General features: G+C 33.1%; 2 pseudogenes; both read left to right on the forward strand.

Annotated features, from left to right (window-relative positions):
* Positions 1-1,438: 1,438 nt before the first annotated feature.
* On the forward strand, positions 1,439-5,695 carry LOC127104485 (auxin response factor 18-like; annotated as a pseudogene).
* On the forward strand, positions 5,576-7,856 carry LOC127106056 (auxin response factor 18-like; annotated as a pseudogene).
* The last annotated feature ends 248 nt before the right edge of the window (positions 7,857-8,104 follow it).

An 8,104-nucleotide genomic window follows, 5' to 3' on the forward strand; every position in this document is an offset into this window, starting at 1 on the left:
TGCCCGTTTGGACGCTAGGGCTTTATGGGAATATATATGTTTGGGATGTTGTGTGACATTTCAGGATTTGCCGTTATACCCACCTGATTTTATCTCTTTCGTCAAGTATTTGTAGTTTTTTAAATCTCAAGAGTGCATTGATAAAGGGGTGTACGAAGAACTTATTTGAATCTTTATAAGGTAAAAAAAACTATATTACACTATTTACTATTAATTTTACAATCTTTTTTCTAAAAAAATTCTAATTTGAGAGTCTTACATTTTTTCTTTACTACGGAAAACAATTGCAAGAAAAAAGAAAATATTTCGAATAAAGATTTCATGTTCAACATTCCTTTTAAAGAACATCATTGATTACACAATATCAATAGCATTTTGCATGCTTCGATATAATTTTGAATATCTTTGTTTACCATTTTCAAAGTGTAATAATGTTATTTTTAATGCGACATACAATAGAAACCTCATAAAAAGAAAAACAAACATTTATGATTCTCTGCTGTGCGCATTAAAAAAAGCGGACAGACGGGCACGGGAGTGCCCGTGTGAACGCTAGTTTCTTTAAAATAAGTAACACTTATTATTGTGTTTTTTATATTGCTATCATCATAGAATTTTTATTTTTGTTATGTATATTATAGTCACTAGCGAAATATTATTTAATTTATTATTGAAAACATATTTTTTAAATATTAATAAAGAATGTTTTTTTTTCTTTTATAATATATATATATATATATATATATATATATATATATATATATATATATATATATAATATATATATATATATATATATATATATATATATATATATATATATATATATATATATATATATATATAACTTATGTAAAACAACTTTTCCTAATATATATGGTTGTTTTGTTAGACGTTCCTATAATTAGGGTTTGAGGGACAACAACAACAATGTTTTTTGTTATGTTATTATACACCGCGTCTCTATTTTAACGTAAAAACTAAATCCTGTTTTTCATTTCAACTGATTTTCAGGAGATATTCTTGGAACATTATCGTCTAATGTAACTGTTTTTATATATAAACTTTTTGTTTCTACACACAAAATACTTTCACTTACACTGAATCCTATTTCTTCAAGGCTCCATTTTTCAACAGGTTCTTATTTTCACTATTTTTCATCTTTCTTTACAACTTTTACTTGTGAAATTTAATCATGGTTGGTTACTATTTTTGTCTGGTTAAAATTGGGAACACACTAAAGTTATTAAGCAAGAAATTCAATACAGTAACACTCTTTTTTTCATGTTTTGGTGCAGAATTCAATTTTAAAATGGCTAGATCTATGAAAGCAAAAACAAACGGTTTCAATGGAGCTCCTTCTAATAAAAAGAAGGATAATGAGTCAAAGAAGAGGTTGAATGATGGGAACAGAGATGTGGATCCTCAGTTATGGCATGTTGTTGCCGGAGGAATGGTTCAAATTCCAGAAGTTAACTCTAACATCTTCTACTTCCCTCAAGGTCATGCCGAACATGCATATCAACCTGTCCATTTTCTTGCTGACTTCAATATTCCATCCCAAATTCCATGTAGGGTTGCAGCTATCCATTATAGGGTTGATCCTCACACAGATGAAGTCTATGCAAAACTCAGGCTTGTTCCTCTCCATGTTAGCCAAGTTAGTTTTGATGATGACGCTGTTGGTGGCATTGATAACATGTCTGAAACTAAGTATCAGTCTTATACGAAAACGTTGACACAATCTGATGCAAACAATGGTGGTGGATTTTCTTGTCCTAGGAAATGTGCAGAAACACTTTTTCCTCCATTAGACTATTCAGATATGCTTCCTACTCAGGACATTTTTCCCATGGATGTGCATGGAGAAACATGGAGATTTAGACATGCTTATAGGGGCATGCCGAAGCGGCATCTGTTAACAACTGGGTGAAGTTACTTTGTGACCGATAAGCTACTTGTTTCGGGGGATTCACTTGTGTTTGTGAGAGATGAACACAGTGATCTTCATGTTGGAATAAGAAGGTCTAAAAAACGAAACGACTATAGATTTACCTTTTCATCAAAGAGGAAACTTGGACCATCCTATGGTAGACTTACTTCGTCTTTTGGAGAGTTGAGAATAAGTGATAAGGTGATGGGAGTTGGTAAAGTGAAGGCTGAATATGTTATTGAAGCAGTAAAATTTTGTGTTAATTTGAAACCGTTTGATGTGGTTTACTATCCTCGGGTTGGTACTCCCGAGTTTTTTGTGAAACCCTCTTTGATTAGAAAAGCCCTTCAGGTTAGGTGGTGGTGTGGAATGAGGTTCAAGATGGCCATGGAAACGGAAGACTCGTCAAGGACACATTGGTTTATGGGAACAATTGCTTTTGTTCAGGCTTCTGATCCAGCATGGCCTGACTCTCTTTGAAGACGTTTGCAGGTATAGACATGATCATTACATACTCCTTCTGAACTAATTGTATTTTTAAATTTTGTTTGATTAATCTTTTGATATAATGGTAATTTTAGGTTACATGGGACGAAGGTGATTTACTTACAAATACCAAGATGTTGAATCCGTGGGAAGTCAAAGTAGTATCGGACATGCCTCCGTTCCCTTTTCTCCCTTTCTTGCCATCAAGTAAGAAACTGAGATTGGATCAACAGCCAAGTTTCCCCGTGGATGACCAATTAGCAATGCCAACATTTCCAAACAATGAAACTCCAAATGTTGATAGTACTGCAGGCATGCAGGAAGCCAGACATGATGGTTTTAGTTTCTCCAAATCATCCTTTCACCTTGAAAAAATTCCATTAGAACCCTTTATGTCTCATTTCCGATAATCATTTGATCAGGATGCCTCAACATCCGCTACTGTCTCTAATAGACCAACATTGCAAAAGGATAGCAGCAGTGAGAATGTTTCAGACTCGATAACAATTTCTAAACAATCATTAGAGAAACTGGATCATGCGAAGCCGAAAGAGTTGATGCTTTTTGGCCAAACAATGAATCATGCGAAGCCGAAAATGTTGGTGCTTTTTGGCCAAAGAATACCAATTGAAAATGCTGAGATGAAAATCACTAATTATTTGTCTAATCCTCTACAAGACCTGCCAAAACGTTCCTATGGTGAAAGGCTAGAGTGTAATACCGAGAACCAATGCAAAAAAGATACTTGTGATGAAGAAACAGTGGAGATTGAGCATTCAGGTATTATTAGAAATGAATAAAATTTAGTATCTTTGTTATATTGCAAAAACTGGTTCATCTCTTAGAAATTGATATATGATAACAATATGATAACAATATTTTTTGTGTTGTTTCAGGGAGTTCATCAAAAGAGCCCGTGTGACTGTTGTATTAGCAATGGAAGGAAGAAGTCTGATCTTGTAATGTGACAATCCAATAGCCATAATTTGCTATAAACATGATCTTGGGTTGATAAGAAGTTATCTATGTATTCTAGTTCAATTCTGATTCATCTTATATAAAGCTTTTATTTTAAGTTGAATTTTGTTTTGTTATGTTATTTGTATTAAGTTTTTAATTAAAACTTTATGGTATTAGAGAAGACATGCAACACTCATATTATAAAACATGGCTAATTAAATTTTCCCAACATAGGGCATCTAATAAATAAAAAGAAGAGCAACAATAATATTCAAGTACCCTTCACCATCATGGTTGAGAATTGATACCATATAAGGCTTTAAGTTAATAGTAAACAATTGATGGAGCTAGCTACCGAAGCTTTGACTTTGTCTCTACAAACACTTGTGTAATTCTAGCATTTTGACCTAGCCGACATATTGCACTTACTAAGCTCTTATGATACCACCCATAATGACTCAGATTCAAATTTATGTGTTGACAAAATGTGTTGACCCGAGAAAATGTGGTTAATGATGGGTTTAAATGATCTTATTTGGTCTGCAAAATCACACTCATAGATTTCCAAACATGGTTATAACCAGTGAGATATAACCATTCTTTAGAGTAAGTAGTATGGGACTTGGATTTGGTCTAATATCGAGAATCACCAATGTTAATTAATGCATAGATGATTGAGATTGGAGCAGGATGAAAAACATGAGAGAGGAAGTACAATATGATATTTATAAAGATGATGAAAAGTTAAGTGTTGGAATTGTAGAACAATATCATATTTCCATACAAGACATAAGTTCATGAAATCCAAGAGAGAGTGATACATGGTTTTAGATTCTAAGTTTTCTATTAATGTTCATTCTGTTGATGGATTCAAGGTGGTGACAAGAAATTGTATCAAGCTATTGAAGATGCTTTGTTTGAATTTGAACTACTAAATCATTTTGCATCAGCATTTAATAAACTAAGCATATGGGACATTTCAAAATCAAATGTTTTCTCTAGGTAAGTGAAGCCATCACACCTTTTCATATGTGAAAAGTAGAAGTTTAGGATCATCCTTATTATAACTAATATTTGGATGAATTTATATTTCACAGAAAACCATTTACATCATGTCAAAAAAACCAGAGCAGAATATATGTAAGTGAAGTGTGAAAGTAAGCAAAGGAGTAGCTGAAAGCAAAGCCCCACATCGTTTATCTCAAAGAAAAAACTCAAGTGTTTATATAATCTGCAAGTAATGTGTCAATTGAAAGGATGTTTAATTGGGCTTCTTGCTCAAACTTAGCCCATAAATTTATTTAAAGAAATTATCATTTTTTTTATCCTAAAAGTATACAAAAGTGGAGGGAGATTTTAAAATGAAGGATCGAACTATGGAATCAAAAATATATTTAAGTGATTGTGTAAAATAGTTTTACACTTATCTAATAGAAATTTATCAATTTACATTTATCCAATAGAAATTCATCAATTTATTATATTATAAAAGTAATTTTAAGATTAAAGTGTGATGTGATGGAATGCACGTCGTTGATTGGTTGAAAGTATAAAATTTTAAGATTAAAGCGTGATGTGACGGAATGTAGGCCGTTGATCGGTTGAAAGTATAAAATTATTTGAATCATTCATCCTCTTCAAAGTTTAGGGTTTTTCAATTGATTTTTTTTATGCTCAAATTTTGTACTGATTTGTTTCATTTACTTCTGAATCTGTACTTGATTTTTTGTTACTTTTAATTTATTCATTTTGTTGTGTGATTATTAGTCAATTTGTGTCTAATTTGCAATTTGATAGGGTTATAATTGTTTGCTCGGAAGCTGGGAACAATGTATTTAACTCACTCAAACTATGGTTAGAACTACAAGAGCTATGTGCAAATCACCTTTCTCACAAAAAAAAATTATAACTTGTCTTAAAAATAACCTCCAGTATTCTCTTGTTATAACTGTTTCAAAGCTCTTATTTTTAACTCACCCTATTCTTTTACTCTAACTCTTTCAAACCTCTCACTATCTCATAAACAATTTTACATCAACCTCTAATTAGCTTGAAAGTTTCAGTTGCTTAACTCCTCTTCACATCTCTCTCTTACTGATTGCAGAATCGGATACTATTTTCCTTTTCTTTTTCCTTTCTTTATATTCTTTATCTTTCTTTTTATTCTTTCTTCTACTCTTGTTTTATTTTCTATTTCATTTTTATCGCTTCATGCTCTTAACTTTCAATTATCAATGTGATACTGAGAGTGATTATGTTGTCGGGAGTATTGTTTTACTTTTTTTCTCCCTTTAACTTTGCAGGGTTAGTCCTTAATATGCATTATCTCATTCAAATTCTCTTGTGTTTGTTACAATCATTCAACAAAAATAGTGCAACTTGTATTTGTGTAGAATCATTCTTTCTCTAATTTCTGTCTAATTCATATCACAACTTTCCTTTTTAATATATTTGCTGCCTGCAACTCACTATACCGTTTGATTTTGTGTGTAATCATTCAAAACTAACTTTCAATTCTCTTTTTTTATTCTTTGATATGTTGTAGGGAGTATTCATTCAACAAAAATAGTCCATTCTCTTGTGTTTCTTACACTTTTTTTTCTTTCTCTGTGGTTTTACAAATTTCCAGTGTTATGACTATTGATTCAACAACAAAAAGTATAATGTGTGGTATTTCTGTACAATCACTCTTCCCGTAATTGATATCAGAACTTTCCTTTTCATGCAGAAATCGATTTTAAAATGGCAAGATCTAGGAAAGAAAAGGACAAAGGTTGCAATAAAGAGTCAAAAAAGAAGAAGACGGATGGGAATAAAGATATGGATCCTCAGCTATAGCATGCTGTTGCTGGAGGAATGGTTCAAATTCCAGAAGTTAACTCTAACATATTCTACTTCCCTCAAGGTCATGCTGAGCATGCTTATCAACCTGTCCATTTTCCTGCTGACTTCAATATTCCATCCCAAATTCCATGTAGAGTTGCAGCTATCCATTATAGGGTTGATCCTCACACAGATGAAGTCTATGCAAAACTCAGGCTTGTTCCTCTCCATGTTAGCCAAGTTAGATTTGATGATGACACTGTTGGTGGCATCGATAACATGTCTGAAACTAAGTATCAGTCTTATACGAAAACGTTGACACAATCTAATGCAAACAATGGTGGTGGATTCTCTTGTCCTAGGAAATGTGCAGAAACACTTTTTCCTCCATTAGACTATTCAGATATGCTTCCTACTCAGGACATTTTTCCCATGGATGTGCATGGAGAAACATGGAGATTTAGACATGCTTATAGGGGCATGCCGAAGCGGCATCTGTTAACAACTGGGTGGAGTGACTTTGTGACTGATAAGCTACTTGTTTCGGGGGATTCACTTGTGTTTGTGAGAGATGAACACAGTGATCTTCATGTTGGAATAAGAAGGTCTAAAAAACGAAACGACTGTATATTTAACTTTTCATCAAAGAGGAAACTTGGACCATCCTACAATAGACTTACTTCCTCTTTTGGAGAGTTGAGAATAAGTGATAAGGTGATGGGAATTGGGAAAGTGAAGGCTGAAGATGTTCTTGAAGCAGTAAGACTTGTTGTCAATATGCAGCCGTTTGATGTGGTTTACTATCCTCGGGTTGGTACTCCCGAGTTTTTTGTGAAACCCTCTTTAATTAGAAAAGCACTTCAGATTAGGTGGTGGTGTGGAATGAGGTTCAAGATGGCCATGGAAACCGAAGACTCGTCAAGGACACATTGGTTTGTGGGAGAAATTGCTTCTGTTGAGGCTGTTGATCCCGCATGTCCTGACTCTGTTTGGAGACTTCTGCGGGTATAGATATGTTTATTATTACATTCTCCTTTTGAGTTCAGTTAAAAGAAAATATAATTAATTGCATTTTTAAATTTGCTTTGACTAATCTTTTGATATAATAATACAATACTTTTAGGTTACATGGGATGAAGCTGTAGTTACAAATATGAAAATGCTGAATCCGTGGGAAGTCGAAATAGTATGAAACGTGCCTTCCAGAAAGAAACTGAAATTGTCTCAACATCCAACTTTCCCTATTGATGGCCAATTATCAATGCCAACTTTTTCAAACAACATTCAACCTCCAAATGTTCCAATTTTGTATTTACTCGAAACTAGTCCTGCAGGCATGCAGGGAGCCAGACATGATCATTTTAGTCACTCCAAATCAGTTCCATTTAATAATGATGCTACAACATCGAATACCGTCCCTAATAACCCATCATTGCAAGAGGCAAACACGTGTGAGGATGTTTCATGCTCGACATCAGAGAAACTTAATCATGTGAAGCCTAAACAGATTGTGTTGTTTGGACAAACAATACAAATTGACTCCGGAAATGAAAATGTTGCGAAGAAAATCACTAGTTCTTATTCTGATCCTCTACGTTCCTCTGGTGAGAGGCTGGAGTGTAATCCGGAGAACCAGTGCAAAAAAGATTGAAGATTGAGGTAATAATTAGAAATGAATAAAATTTAGTAGTATCCTTTTATGTATTGCAATTCTATTAGCAATGGAAGGAATAAAATTTAGTAGTATCCTTTTAATATATGACATTTATTTGTTTATCTTTTAAGGAGTTAATTTCAATCCTTAAACTATTTTAAAAAACATATTTTTTTAACACATGAGCAAGGTCACAAAACTAGATCTACTTTGTTTAAGCACACACACAAAATTATACTTTTTTCTAT

The sequence above is a fragment of the Lathyrus oleraceus genome, chromosome 7, assembly GCF_024323335.1.
Source record: "Lathyrus oleraceus cultivar Zhongwan6 chromosome 7, CAAS_Psat_ZW6_1.0, whole genome shotgun sequence".
Lineage (NCBI taxonomy): Eukaryota > Viridiplantae > Streptophyta > Magnoliopsida > Fabales > Fabaceae > Lathyrus > Lathyrus oleraceus.